The following is a 15819-nucleotide window of genomic DNA, read 5'->3' on the forward strand; positions in this document are numbered from 1 at the left end:
ATGAGTAAACAGATAAGATTTCTTATTGTTTAAATCATTTTAAAAGCCAGTGGTTTTAAATAAAAATCATAAAACATACGGGCTTTGAGGGGAAAAATGGAAGCATACCATTGTAACTTTTTTTTTTTTCCTTTTAGAGATAGGGTCTCACTCTGTCACCCAGGCTGGAGTGCAGTGGTGCAATCATGGCTCACTGTAGCCTCCGAACTCCTGGGCTCATGTGATCCTCCCAACCTTAGCCTCCCAAGTAGCTGGAACTTCAGGCACATACCACCACACTGTAATATTCTTATGCTATATTTGAAATTGTGTAATAGTGCTTGAAGATAAGCTGTGGTAAGTTAAAAATGTGTATGCTATAAATCCTAAAGCAATAATTAAAATGACAAAGAATTAAGACAAGAAAGGAGATAAAATGGAATTATAAATCATATTTGGGTAATCCAAAAGAAGAAAAAAGAGGAAAAAAGAAAACAAAGAACAAATGGGACAAATAGAAAACAAATAGGAGGAAAAGGTTAACCTTATCGATAATCACATTAAAGATTAATTGTCTACATATCTCAATTAAAAAGTAGAGATTCACTGGCCAACATGGTGAAGTCTTGTCTCTACTAAAAATAACAAAAAAAAAAAAAAAAAAAAAAAATTAGCCGGGCATGGTGATGTGAGTCTGCAGTCCCAGCTACTTAGGACGCTGAGGCAGAAGAATTGCTTGAACCTGGGAGACGAAGGTTGCAATGAGCTGAGTTCGTGCCACTGCACTCCAGCCTGGGTAACAGAGCGAGACTTTGTCTCAAAAAAAAGGTTTGAATAGAGATATAACATGGTAATTGAACTCTCAGTATTGTTCAGATGTCAGTTCCCCAAAATCAATCCTTAGGTTTACTGGAATTCCAGGCTAAATCACAGAAGGCTATTTTGGTAGAAACGGGCATCCTGATTCTAAAATTCATATGGAAATGTGAATGACCTAGAATGGCCCAAACTATTTTGGACAAAAATAACAGAATTGGAGAACTAGTGCTACCTGATTTCTAGAGCTTTTTGTTTGTGTGTGTGTGTGTGTGTGTGTGTTTTGTTTGTTTCTTTGTTCATTTTTAAGAGACAGGGTTTTGTTCTGGTGCCCAGGCTAAAGTGCAGTGGCACCATCATAGCTCACTGCAGCCTTGAACTCCTGGGCTCAAGAGATCCTTTCACCTCAGCCTTTCAAGTAGCTAGGATAACAGGAGCATGCCATCACACCTGGCTAATTTTTTTTTTTTCCTGTGGCGATAGGGTTCTTACTGTGTTGCCCAAGTTGGTCCCAAACTCCTGGCCTCAAGCTATCCTCCCACTTCAGCTACCCAAAGTGTTGTGATTGTAGGTGTGAGCCACCACACCCGGCCCCTCTAGACATTTTATAAAGTTACAGTAATTAACAGTGTTGTATTTGCATAAAGATAGACATATGAATGGAATAGAATAGAAAGTCCATAAATAGGCTCACACATATGGACAACTGAATTTCAACAAAGATGCAAATGCAATTCAGTGGAGAAACAATAATTGCCCACAAATGATGCTGGAAAAATTGGATACCCAGATGCAAAAAAGAACATTGATTCATACCTTGTATTATAAACAAACCCAAAATAGATTGTAGACCTGAATATCAGTCCTAGAAAATACAAAACTTCTGAAAGAAAAAATACTGTGACCTTGGGTTTGATAAAAATTTCAAAGATACAACACCAAAAGCATGGTCTATTATAGAAAGGGTTGATAAGTTGGACTTCATCAAAATGTAAAAGTTCTAGCATTTCAAATAAGCTATTAAGAGAATGAAATGACAATTCTCAGACTGGGAGAAAACATTTGCAAAGTATATATCTAATAAAGCACCTATATCCATAATATGCAAACAACCCTCAACTCACTAAGAAAACAAAACACACAATAAAATAATGGGCAAAAGATTTGGACACTTAACCAAAGAAGATATATGGATGGGTAGATAAGCTCATGAAAAGATGCTCCTCATCATTAGTTATCAGAGAAGTGTAAATAACATACCATAGTGAGATAGCACTATTTGAATGGCCAAAATTAGAAAGATCGATCATACCAAGTGTTGGTGAATCTGTGGAGGAACCCGAAATCTCATACACTATTGATGGGACTGCAAAGTGGTATAATTATTTTGGAAAACAACTTGATAGCATCTTAAAAAGTCAAATATACATCTACCATGATTTCCAGCCATTCTACTATAGGCATTTACTGAAGAAAAATGAATGTGTTTGTCCACACACAGACTTGCACACAATAGTTCATAGCAGCTTTTTTGTAATAACCAAAATCTGTGAACAACCTAAGTGTCTTCATGATTTATCCATTCAAAAGAACACTACTCAGAAATATAAAGGAATGAACTACTAAAACACACAACATAGATAAATCTCAAAATATTTATGCTGACTGAAAGAAGCCAGAAGAAAAGAGTATGTACATGTGATTCTGTTTATATAAAACTCTCAAAAATGCAAACTAATCTATAGTGACATTAAACACATCAGTGGTTGTTTGGGAACAGAGGAGGATGGGAAGGAGGGATTACCAAGGAGTATGAGGAATATTATAGGAATCATAGACATGTTCACTTTCTTAATAGTGGCAGTTTCAAATATGTTCTAATATGTCAAAACTTCACATTTTATACGTTAAATATGTACAGCTTAGCATATGTCAATTATACCTTAAAGCTATTAAAAATCAATTTATAGTTTAGAAAATGATCATGAAAAGCTTTAACATCATGGGAAAATACTTACAATGTAATTAATATTCAAAAGTGGATAGTTTTGTGTAAATTATGTTTTAAGAAAAAGCCTGTGAAAAGCCTATGAAGGAACAGTCCAAAAAATTGAGTGTAGTTTTCCCCTGTGTATATGTGTATGTGTATTCAGGATATGTAATTAAATATGGAAAAGAAAGTAGAAAGTTAAAGGTTATCCCAGATTCCATCATCCTGACTAATACTTTTTATCTGTAGATAAACAACATGCCAGGCCTGCCTCCCTCTCTCTCTCTCTCTCTATATATATAGATTTTTATATATATATGGATTTATATATATATAGATTTATATATAGATAGATTTATATATATAGATTTTTATATATAGATTTATATATATAGATTTATATATATATAGATTTATATATATAGATTTATATATATAGATTTATATATAGAGAGATATAGATTTATATCTATATATATGAGATTTAGAGCTGCTTTAATGGACAAGAACTCTTCCTCCATTCTTTATTCCTCTACTCACCCTCCTGCTGTCACTACTCTCCAAGAAGCTAGCCAGCGCCATCGGAAAAGGTGATAGTTGTAATTCATGTATGAGATGTGAGTGTAGGGGGCCAGGGGATCCCTTTTCCCCAACATACCTGTCTATCTGCTCACTTAACCTGATATTCCAAAATTCCTAGAGGATAAAACTTTTTATTCTATAATTAAGAAAGTCGTTTTAAGCATGCAGTCTCCTGAAAGAGGCAATAAAATAGTGCCTGGCCTTTCACATGTGCTTTCTCATTTGATCCTGACAACACTATGAGATAGGTATTATTTCTTCCACTCTAAAAAGTGAGATCCAGAGAGGTCAGATACTCCAGATTGCACAGCTGTTAAGATGTAAAGCCAGCATGGCATTCTGGATCTGCCACGTTTCAAAGCTCAGTTGAAGGCAAGAAAGCATGGGGTGTTGAGAAGGCAGAAGTGCTGTCATGAAGGGTTGACACCTGTAGTAACTGTGGCCCCCTTAATTGGTCTGTGAGCAGTCTCTGAACACAGGGACAACAGTGACACTTCAGGGTTGGTGGAAACATGCCTGCTTTTGAGTGCTCTAAAGAGGATGCCTGGGAGTGGTGTTTAGCATGTGTCTTTAAACTCTTTCTAGCCATACCATCTGTTTCTCTGAGGCACATTTTCTCAATATTCATTTTGGAATGTAATAATATACTAGCTTGTATTATATTTAATTTATAACTCTGTAGCAAGGATGAATTCCCAGGCCTCAAAATTTAGGTGTGTAAGAAACATTTATCTTCATTTTATTTTATTTTATTTTATTTTATTATTTTTTTGAGACGGAGTTTCGCTCTTGTTGCATAGGCTAGGGTGCAATGGCGCGATCTCAGCTCACTGCAACCTCCGCCTCCCGGGTTCAAGCGATTCTCCTGCCTCAGCCTCCCGAGTAGCTGGGATTATAGGCATCCACCACCACACCCGGCTAATTTTGTATTTTTAGTGGAGACAGGGTTTCTCCATGTTGGTCAGGCTGGTCTCCAACTCCCGACCTCAGGTGATCTGCCCTCCTCGGCCTCCCAAAGTGCTGGGATTATAGGTGTGAGCCACCACACCCGGCCTATCTTTATGTTTATTATAACGTAATTTCTATCATCAGTACTTATATAATAGAAGACTTCCTTAGGGTAAAACATACAAGTAAAACTCAGTCATTTAAGGCTGAGCTCAGTTGTCATCCCTGGGTGGTAGCAGTAGGTTTTCAGAAACTTCATCGTATCATAGCATGGATAGGAGGGCGAGGAGTTCAGGGCTGTCATTTCTCTTAAACCAGCTTCTGCTGAGACTTTGTGTAGTCCCTGGGTGTGGTTATCCCTCCCTGCTGACATCTGAAGTGTCTGAATTTCCCCTTAGTCTATAGTAATGAGGTCCATGTGGGGTCCCTTCATTAAGACCCTGAATCCCCTTCAAGTCCACTTGAAGGGGATTTTAGTAGTGGAATGGTAGAGGGAATGGGTTCGGATTGTCAAAGAGTAAGTTATTATTTAGCTGTTTTACCCCATTACACTTGAGATAACATTGCTTTTCTCCAATTCCTACTTCTCCCTTGAATACTTTCTGTATCATTTGAATATACAAACACCTCTTCTTCATCTCACCTCCTTAATTCTCTGTGTCTAGACTGTACCAGATGGTGAATTTTATTGATTACACTTATACTCACATTGCTATTTAGCTTACTAATTTGTTTTTCTTACATCCCCCACACTAGTTTGAAAGCTCCTGGAATCTCTAGACCGGAAATTAAACTTCTTGATGCCCTTCGCAGTGCTTAGCATAGGACTGAGTGCACAGGCAGTTCTTAGTAAGTGTTGGCTGGATGAATAAATGAATGAATTTAAACTTTTTGAGTGTAGAGAATAAATCTAATATTTCTTTCTGTATCCCCTGTGATATTTGACATAGTGTTAAACACTAAGCAGTCATAGACTATTAATTGAATTGAATTGAGAGCCATTTTATATTACTAGTTCTACATGTATTTCTAGTGTCTAACGAAGCCTTGAAAAACCATGTTTGCTGCAGACTGCTCATTGGAAAATATTTTAAGCTGTTGATTAAAATTGACTGGGAGAATTTTATACAATAGAGGAGATAAGTGTGATTACATACATGGCATGTCAGAGACAGGAAACAATACAAGACCAGAAAAATTTAAAATCCTGCTGATATTATTTGAAATGTGTATTGTTTAAGTGGATATAAGCAAACAGTGGGCAGATGAATCTACTTCACTTCTCTGAAGGTATGGTAGAAAAAATGAACTAACAAGATGATTTTCTTGAGTTTATCTTTTGGTAGGGTTTTAGTGACTTTCTGTACTTGGGTTCATACAACAAATTTTTATCGGGCACCAACTATGGGTAAATAATGCTTTTGACAGTTTTCAGAGATAACCTGAAAAAAGATGTCTCTTATTTTCAAGAATGTGTAGTCCTTGATGAAGCCAGGATGAACAGAAAGTACTGTGTGCAAAATGGCATTAATCAGAAGGCTCAGTGAGTTCCTTTGACATCACTGGGTAATATGATTGCTTATTCAGGCTGAAGGATTTGAGGAAGACTACATAAGAGAAATGGTATTTCATTGGATCTGGAATGATTACCAAGACTTTAAAGGGTGAAGAAAGGATGAAGAGAATTTCAGGAAAAGGGCATGTATAGAGGGTTAATATTTAAAAATAACATGTACGGGATCTGATGATGTGCTCAGTTTGATTGCAGCATGTGGTACGGAGTGTGTGGTTGGGTGGTGTCTGATGTGGGTTTGGCTAGGTTGTAGGGGCATTCATTTAGAGGCCCGTTTGGATTTATTGTAGTAGTTTATCAAGGTTTATGCCCTTCATTTCTCAAAAATTCTTTTTAGCCATCATTTGGGAATAGTTAAGTGTGAATCTTCACTTTTTTTCTTCCTCTCTTGTCTGTTATAAAAGTAATATTTGAGCTGGGCCTGGTGACAGCCCATGCCTACAGAGACCAGCCTGGTTAAAAGAGTGAGACCTGGTCTCTACAAAAAACAAAAACAAAACAAAACATTTAGCCAAGTATGGTAGTACATGCCTGTAGTCCTAGCTTTGACAGGCTGAGGTGGGAGACTGGCTTGAGCCCAGGTGTTTGAAGTTGCAATGAGCTAATGATTGCACCACTGTACTCCAGCCTGGGTGACAGAGACCCAGAGTGATTATATATATATTATATATATATATAATCTATAGATATATTATCTATATAATATATTATCTATATATAATCTATATAATATATAATATATAATATCTGTATATTATATATTATCTATATATCTATATGATATATAGATAAATAATATATTTATTTATGTTAAGTAATATTTGGTCATTTTTGGAAATATACAAGTGTATAGAAAAAAATTAAGGCATTCATAATTTTTTATTATGAATAAAATATTCACCACCCTCATCCCCAAAACAGCTCCTATTATCATTTATATATGTATGAATATATATATCCTATTCTTTTTAAAAGATATATAATTTTTAAAAAATATATATAATTATATCTTTTAAAATATATATAATTTATATCTTTTAAAAGATATATAATTTAAAAGATATATCTTTTATTATATCTTTAAATTATATATTTAAAAGATATATAATCTTTTTAAAAGATATATAATTTTAAACATTTTCTGTTTTTATGAATTACTTTTTTTTTTAATCTCTGAAAAATTTAGACATATTTATTACAAAGTCCTTTTTGTGATTCCCAGTTTGGAAGTCTCTTACTTTCATGCTGATGGATTCTTACAGTTCGTAATTTTTGTCTGTGTAAGTTTTGTCTTAAGAGCACTATCTTCAGCTGGAGTCCAGCGTGTACTCTGGGTGGTGGCGGTCTTCCTACGGAGCACTTCTGCTTTTGCCTTTGTAAGATCCTTATGGTTTCATTGGTTTCTTGGGTTCTGGGTTTCTTTAGAGGAGATGGTGTGAATTCAGGCTCCCCCTCACACCTAGGGCAGCTTTGGGATTCAGTTTCTCCTGGGTGCCTTTTTTTTTTTTCTATCTGTAGTATGTGTTAAGTATACCTCTTTACAGACAGGACTGCCTCTTCCCAGGTTTGGGCTTTCTGTTCTACTTCTAACTTTCTGCTGTGTTCAGGATCTGAGGTCTTGCTACCTTGAGTTGTGAGTGTTGCCCTGCTCTTATGCAGCTTCCTACTTCATATCTGGCTCTGGAGATTTCTTTTGCTTGCTTTAGATCATGTATCTATTGAAAATATTTAAAGATTTGTATTTTATTAAACATTTCTACATGTTTCCCTTATCACCTCTGTCTAACCCGTCTTTTTTTCTTTGCACAGGTGTATACTTTAAACAAAGTTGGGAATATACTGTACATATTGATAATCTCCTTTTTGGAAACCTGATAGTATATGGTGAATTTTTTTCCATATTCTTTGAGAACATGATTTTTAATTACTATCTGATATTCCTTTTATTGGGAGATTTACCATATATTATTAAATAAATTCTCTATTTTTTAGAAGTTTAGGTTGTTTTCATTTTCCATTATTTTAAGTAAAAATCAAGTAAAGATCTATACCAAAATTTCTCTGCTCATTTTGGAATACTTCTGTAGAATAATTCCTACAAATGGAATTGTTTCATCAACATTTTTGAAGAAAGCCTTGTTAATTTGAGGCTTTTGAATCCATTGCTGCTAAATTGTGCTACAAAGTTTGTTCCAGTTTTCACCCCATCAGTGTGGTCTGTCAGTCTGTGCCCCATATGACGGGGTCTCTGTTTCCCAGAACATATTATCCTTTTAAAAGTATGGTTAATTTTCTGAGCAAAACAATGGTATTAATATTTCATTGTTATTTTAATTTTCATTTAGCTTAATGGCCATTTAAAAATATAGTTTGAATAGATCTGTGATATTTTCAGCTTTGCAGCCTCAACCTCCTGGAGCTCAAGTGATCCTCCCACCTCACCCCTCCAAGTAGCTGAGACTACAGGGATGCACCAACACACTGGGCTAATTTTTGTATTTTTTTGTAGAGACAGGGTTTTGCCAGGTTGCCAAGGCTGGTCTCGAACTCCTGGGCTCAAGCGATCTGCCTACCCCACCACCATCCTTCACCCAGTCCATTTCCCACCCGGGATTATAGGCATGAGCCTGTTCCCAGCCTTCTTTTGTTATTTGCTGTCTTCCTATTTCCTCCCAAAAGAATTGGATCTTTAGGTGTAAGTTGTATTTGTTAAGGGCAATGATGGGTGAGAGAAGTTGCAAATTGTAGAAGCTGAGGAAAGAATTAAATTGCTTAACATAAGAAAAGCTGTTGAGATGGAGGTTGAGGGAACAAAGCCTTGGAGAAGGGGAGACTGGAGCCCAGAAAGGAAGGGCCAGGAGTTGTGTCAGGGTAGAGAGTTTTAGAGTGATCAGAGAGGAGGTGGCTCTCTTGCAGAGAAGAGCTTTGGAGAAAGACAGAACAGTTAAAGGAAATTTTGCAGTTTTGCCCAGTGGTATGTAAAATAAATTTTTCTTCTTGATTTCTCCACAAAGTCTTAGGCAAGATATTTCTCATTAAATGCATTGCCAGGCTGGCTGTATTTGATAGGAATGCATTGAAGCTGTGGTTATGACCTATGATGGGCACAAGGTAAGAGCCAAATACTGGATGGAGAAAGGTCGAGCAGAAATGAACCTCCTGAAGTAGCCCTGGTAAGACTGAAGCAAGGCTCTGCTCACTGATGACAAAAGGAGTCCAGTTTTTCCTCTTATATAAGTTCTGGGGTCCTGGTATACATCAAAGAATGGAGAGGGATCTACATAACAACTAGCATTGGTCTTCTAATACTGAGTATACGTAGAGCTAACTTGGATTTAGTTTAGGAAAATAAGGAACGTAATCTAGGAGTTATTGAATTGAATATATTAGTCGAATTCTCTTTGAAACTATCAATAGCTAAAATCTCTTACAGTAGTTGTGCTCTTGTTAATTTCTTCATTTCTTTTTTTTTTTTTTTTTTTGAGATGGAGTTTCGCTCTTGTCACCCAGGCTGGAGTGCAATGGCATGATCTTGGCTCACTGCAACCTCCACCTCCCAGGCTCAAGTGATTCTTCTGCCTCAGCCTCCCAAGTTGCTGGGATTACAGGTGTGCACCACCACGCCCAGCTAATTTATATTCTAGTAGAGATGGGATTTCACCATGTTGGCCAGGCTGGTCTCGAACTCCTGACCTCAGGTGATCCTCCCACCTCAGTCTCCCAAAGTGTTGGGATTACAGGCGTGAGCCACTGCGCCTGACCTCTTCTTTTATTTCTAAAGCTATACAACCCATGGCATATAAACATTAATGCCTATTGTGTCTTAATTTTGGCTTGAACCTCTTAGGCATATAAAATGACAGTGGTTTTCTTTGGTAGGTTTTTTTTTTTTTTTTTTTTTTGAGACAGGGTCTCACTCTGTTGCCCAAGCTGGAGTGCGGTGATATGATCATGGCTCACTGCAGCCTCAACTTCCCAGGCTCAAGGGATTCTCCTACCTCAGCCTCCTGAGTAACTAAGACCACAGGTGCATGTCACCACGCCTGGCTAATTTATTTTTATTTTTCATAGAGATGGGGTCTCTCTGTGTTGTCCAGGCTCGTCTCAAACTCCTGGGCTCAAGCGATACTCCTGCCTTGGCCTCCCAAAGTGCTGGGATTATAGGCGTGAGCCACGGCGCCTGACTTCTTTAGTAGTTTTTTATTTAAAGTCCTCTTTTGATGTGCATACTCTTACTCAGCATTGTCAATGACTTGTCCTGGAATGTGAAGCATATCATTTTACCCCTCAATCTAAATGCTGTTTTTCTTAATTGTGGAGTGAGGAGTGTGGACAGGACTTTATAACTGTTAGAAATCATTAAACTTGAGTGTCGTGATTCATTTATGAGGGTAACGTTATCTAATAATGAGGTAATGGATGTGGAACTGCTTTGGAAAGTATAAAATACTTGATGAAGTGCAGTTATCAATTTTTCTAATGCCAAGATTCTAGTGAGAGACAATTTCCAGAGTTGGTAGTGGGCACCACTTTCCTCCTACAAAAGCAAAAGGTATAATTACTTCATAGTTCTCTGGCAAATATCTGGTTTCCCTAAGGGTCATCCATCTTTTGCGAGTAGGAAAAACTCTAACCTATTTGGTAGAATCCTTCCAAACTCTAACCTGTTTGATAGAATCCTTCAATGGTGGCATTCAGACTATTAAAATAATTATAAAACATAAATTTGATAATTAGTTGTATTCTTTAAGTAAATTGTGTTAATAATTTGATAGTTAATTCTTTGTTATGGCATTCTTTGTGATTGATATTTTTCAGTACCTTTTCAAATCCATAACCTATCAAAACTTAGGATTTTAGGAAATACTTCTATGAATCCTTGAAAAAACATGCATGTATAAGACAATTCCTTCTTTTGTCTTTTAATAGGGAAGGCCAGAGTTGGATTGTGTAGGTTGCAAAATGCAGTACCTCAGACTTGCAACTCTGAAAAGCACTGTTTGAAATCTCTGTAAAGAGTGAAAAACTTCAAGTTTTAACCAATGTGTGTTTTAGAGATTAAAGTTTAAACCCTGACTTGGAAGCACGCTGGGTAGGACTCCACTGCTCACTCAGACTCAAGTTGGATCAGAATCTCTCTTGTGCTGCTGTGAATCATTTACACTGAAATTCTCAGCTAGAACCGGAGGAAAGAGGATTACAAACCAGGAGGTAATACCTGGGTTATTCCAGAGCACTTGGAAATGACTCACAGCTTCCTGCTCTCTGACAGTTCTTTAGTGTTGGTCTTGAGGCATTCATTCTGAATGAGATATTTGTCATTATAGGGAGTTACAGTCTGAGCATTATCTCTAATGTATAATTTCCTGTTACTAAATAATATATAGAAACTAGGAACAAGGTACTTTTTCAGAGGAAAAAAATATGATTTAAAAATTTGTGTCATTTTCACAAAGCTCATTTAAATCTTTTAATCCATTCCCTGAGTATCATAAGACAGGTCACATTCTGCCCACACTTCACCCTGGCAGTTCTGTACCGACAAGTCAGGTTCTAGGGCAGCTTCTAACAGGAGAAGGTCTTAGGGGGTACAACATAAGATGTAGGCATGGAAGGGGCTTGATGGAGACCACCAATATGAAGGCATTATATAATTAAGGGTCTGGACTTGGCAGACTCCTTGGGTTCAGAGCCCAGCTCTGCCACTTATGTGAAGCTTTTGGTCTCAATTTCTTTAATTCTAAAATGCGAACTGTAATAATATCAACCTCATAAAGTTGCTGTGAGTATTCAATGAGTCAATACATGTAGTACTTAGAACAGTGCTTGGCCTATAGTGGATGCCCATGAATGCCTATTATTAAAGGGGTAAGGGAAGTCTCACTTGCTGTGTTTGGACTGCCACTGTGTATGAGGCATGAGTGCTGTCTTTTGTGTTTTTTGGGTAGGGAGCTAGGGGGAGATTTTATGAGCCATGTTTATACAATCTTCTTGTGTTTTTGATTGGATGCAATGAGTTCAGGTCAGGAGAAGATTCTTAGGATGGCATGCTTGCATTTGCTTAGGATTCAGATTTAAAACTTCATCTTTGCTTCATGCAAATAAAAAGACTACATAAGGCAAATGAGTATAGGAAAAAGTTTCTCCATAGCTTTAGGTCTTGTCTTCCTGATATCCCTTTACTACAGGCATGGGCATGTTGCTGAAGCTCTGCCAATCACACAACATCCTAGGAACTAGACTGTCATCCTCAGATAGCAGCAGAGGCATCTGGAGACAGTGCTGCAAAGCAGCACATCATAGTTCTTACTGTGGAGCTCCGTGGAGCTGTCTGGCGCCTGTTCTTTGGTAGTCTATTTCTTCAGCCCTCTCTTGATTCTTTGAGTCAATGCCCTGAATCCAGTACATTCCTTTTTTGACAAATGTTACCAGAATCAGGTTTGTTTGTTGCTTATAGTGAAAATACCTTAATTGGCACAAATAACAAGTAGGAAGATTAAATCTTTCCACTGTCAGTAGGTAAGGCGACACAGATGAAGCTAAGAGTCCTGGAAGTCATAGAAAATTCCTTCTTAGAAAGCATGGCTTGGAGGGAGTGAGAATATCCCTTCTTTTCTAAGGTACATAAGAAGAAATGCATTTTTGACCTATTTGGGTGGAAAAAGGGAGAGTCCTTAAGTTGGCCAATATTGGCCTGCTCTAAATACAAGGTGTAGCGTGTAGATGTGTTTGGAGATGGGAGTGGTGATTTTTCATGTGCCAGATATGCAAATTACCAATAGTCAAAAAGACTAACAGAAAATTAAAGGCTTTCAAAGAAGTGACATTTTTTGAATAGAATCATCACCATCATTGCCACTGAGAAATTAAAAATGATGTTGTTAACTAAAATCTATATTGTATTACATCATCTTATCACCTTAGGAGTTTCTTAAGGATAATGGTGTATCATATTTCTTCTATACTTAAAAATTGCAAGGTGATAAGATGCTATAATACAATATAAATAGTCAAGAACTCCATTTGTCAGATTATGAGTGGTCTGTTGGGGAGACCAGTAAGGTTTTTCTCCCTTAGCTGGGGTTTGCATCTTTTTCAGTCTGCCTGTTCATTTTTCTTTTTCTTTTTCTTTTCTTTTTTTTTTTTTTGAGATGGAGTCTCACACTGTTGCCCTGGCTGGAGTGCAATGGCACAATCTTGGCTCACTGCAACCTCTGCCTCCTGGGTTCACGTGATTCTTCTGCCTCAGCCTCCCAAGTAGCTGGGATTACAGGTGCACACCACCGTACCTGGCTAATTTTTTGTATTTTTAGTAGAGACGGGGTTTTGTTATGTTGACCAGACTGGTCTCGAACTCCTGACCTCATGCCTGTTCATTTTTCAATTCATTTTTTCAGCCAATTGATACCTACTCTAGAAAGCCTTCCTTGAATCTTCTAGTCAGATGATTCTTTCTTTCCTACTTATTTCATTCTAGCCTGTACAGGGGTTCTAGTTCATTTTGAGAGCTGACTCTCTAGTAGGGGTTGTGTGGAGGACTGTGTTGAAAAGGGATCCTGAATCACTCAAGGCTCAGGGAGAAAGAACTGCAATTGGTGAGGGATGTCTGCAGTGGGTAAGGAAGTCATGTGTTTGCCATTGCTGTCATCTTTGGTTCATTGACTCCCTTACTAAGTTGTAAACTCTTTGAGTCAGGTCTGTGTGTGAGTCACCATTTGATTGCCTCCAACACTTGGCACAACACCTAGCACCTTAGATGTTCTCAATAAATCTGTGCTGAAATGAAATGAGGGCAATTAAGGAAAAAATTGATGGTGGAATTTGAACTTTGCTTGGAGTGGGGGTAAAGATTTGGCTGTGGGAGAATAGAGTTTTTAGGGACAGGAAATGGCATGAAGGAAAGTTGTAGAACGATATGGAAGAGGCCTCAGGAGAAAGAGGAGGACTTTTTCAGGATGTAGTGGGAAGTCAAGATTGTTGAAAGGTTTGGAGTCTATAGGTGAAGGTTTAACTAAAATTGTTGAGGCTGTGATCTCATGAAGGAAATTGTTTGAAGTATAGTTTAATGGAACAAACTAAAAAAGACGAGAAAATTCAGTTGTGGGAGGCATCAGTTTTTGGAATATTTTCCTCCTCCAGGATTTGAAAATAGAGAATTGGGCAGCTTGTGTGATTATGAGTAGCAATATAGTGACATTATTATTGTCAACTGGAACTTCAAAACAATAATAAAAGCAACAAATAGATTTGATAAAGAAGCTCTCATTTCTAATGTTCCTACATAAGGTTTATTTCAGGCCAATTTTTTTGAGAAGCTGTACCTATGTTAGATATCTGACCATATATAAAAATGCCTGTACAAAAAGGAATGGAGAGTTTTGAATTTTTTCAGCTTCATTCACTCCTGCATTGTCTGCCATGCAGCCTTCTTGTTCCCTTTGAGCTTTGAAAGCACATTATCATGCCACACAGCAAACTATAGTGTGGGTCTTACTGAGACCTGGGTCAGGCACCACTTTGGAAATCTAACTAACTTAAAGGGACTTGCCACTCAGTGTACCTGTTTTTGATAGGATGTTAGATAAATCTGCAAACATCTTGGACATATATATTTTTTACTCTCAGGTACTAAGTAAATTGCTTTTTTCTCTCTACATGCAATACTTTAGAAGTTTCCTGATTTTAATGATTTATTGACTTTGTATGTCATTGCAGCTAGATTGCCCTGCCCTGCCTCATGTCAGAAAGACCTGCCCATTTCTCATAATATATTACTACTCACTTTATCATCTTTAGCTGAAGGTGAATTAAAAGTTAATAGGAGCCGGGCTTGGTGGTACACGCCTGTAGTCCCAGCTACTCGGGAGGCTGAGGTGGATCATCTGAGCCCTGGAGTTCCAGGCTGCAGTGAACCATGATCATAATACTGCACTCCAGTTTGGGTAACAGAGTGAGACCCTATGTCCAAAAAAAAAAAAAAAAAAAAAGGCCAGGCATGGTGGCTCACGCCTGTAATCCCAGCACTTTAGGAGGCTGAGGCAGGTGGATCACCTGAGGTCAGGAGTTCGAGACCAGCCATGACCAACATGATGAAACCCCATCTCTACTAAAAATACAAAAAATTAGCCAGGCATGGTGGCTCATGCCTGAAATCTCAGCTACTAGGGAGGCTGTGGCAGGAGAATTGCTTGAACCTGGGAGATGGAGCTTGCAGTGAGCTGAGATCGCGCCACTGAACTCCAGTCTGGGCAACAGAGAGAGACTCTGTCTCAAAAAAAAAAAAAAAAAAAAAAAAAAAAAGGAAGAATTTTTCTGAATGAAGGGAAAGGGAAGAAAAGGTACAAAGCAGTCATAGGTCTAGAGACCCTTAGGCTATGAATATAATCTTTAATACTGCTGATCAATGTGGGAGCAACTATAAACTGACTTCTGTGGTTCACTGATGCACTGAGTTTCTGGGATTAGGTGAGGTGGTGGTAAAATACAAATTATGACCAAAGTAATGCCTATTATCTAGATATAAACTTATTTGGAAAATATAGTTAATTTTCTTTCCCAATTCAGAATGCCCAAATATTCTCCATCCTTTGAGGAAGTGACTTGCCTCCCATTTTCTTCATGTAGATTGTTTTTGCTCTCTATATATTCGTTTAGACACTTGTTGCTCAAAGCAATAGAAACCCAGTTTAAATGGCTTTTAATAAACTGTTTTGAGTAACCACCAAAAGAAAGAAAAAAACCACAGTGGAATTCAGGACTCTGAATTCCTGACTACCCTGCCAGAATGTGTCTTGTCTTTACTGTTTGTTTTCTGCAGTGTTGGTTTTGGCTGCTGCTGCTGCTTTTTTTTTTTTGAGACTGAGTCTCGCTGTGTCGCCCAAGCTGGAGTGCAGTGGTGTGATCTCACCTCACTGCAACCTCTGCCTCTCGG

General features: G+C 37.7%; 1 protein-coding gene and 1 long non-coding RNA gene across 6 annotated transcripts in view; one reads left to right on the forward strand and one right to left on the reverse strand.

The window, feature by feature from the left end:
• The window catches only part of LOC129058666 (uncharacterized), a 139172-nt gene that overhangs the window by 51795 nt on the left and 71558 nt on the right, over positions 1 to 15819 (reverse strand). The gene's annotated exons all lie outside the window — the stretch shown is intronic.
• PLS1 (plastin 1) overlaps positions 1 to 15819 on the forward strand; it is a 115082-nt gene that overhangs the window by 37908 nt on the left and 61355 nt on the right. Inside the window, exon 1 of one of the 5 annotated variants that reach the window (XM_024244040.3) lies at positions 8260 to 8862. The gene's annotated coding sequence lies outside the window, so the exon portion shown is untranslated. 5 annotated transcript variants of the gene reach the window in all.

The sequence above is a fragment of the Pongo abelii genome, chromosome 2 (assembly GCF_028885655.2).
Source record: "Pongo abelii isolate AG06213 chromosome 2, NHGRI_mPonAbe1-v2.0_pri, whole genome shotgun sequence".
Classification (NCBI taxonomy): Eukaryota; Metazoa; Chordata; class Mammalia; order Primates; family Hominidae; genus Pongo; species Pongo abelii.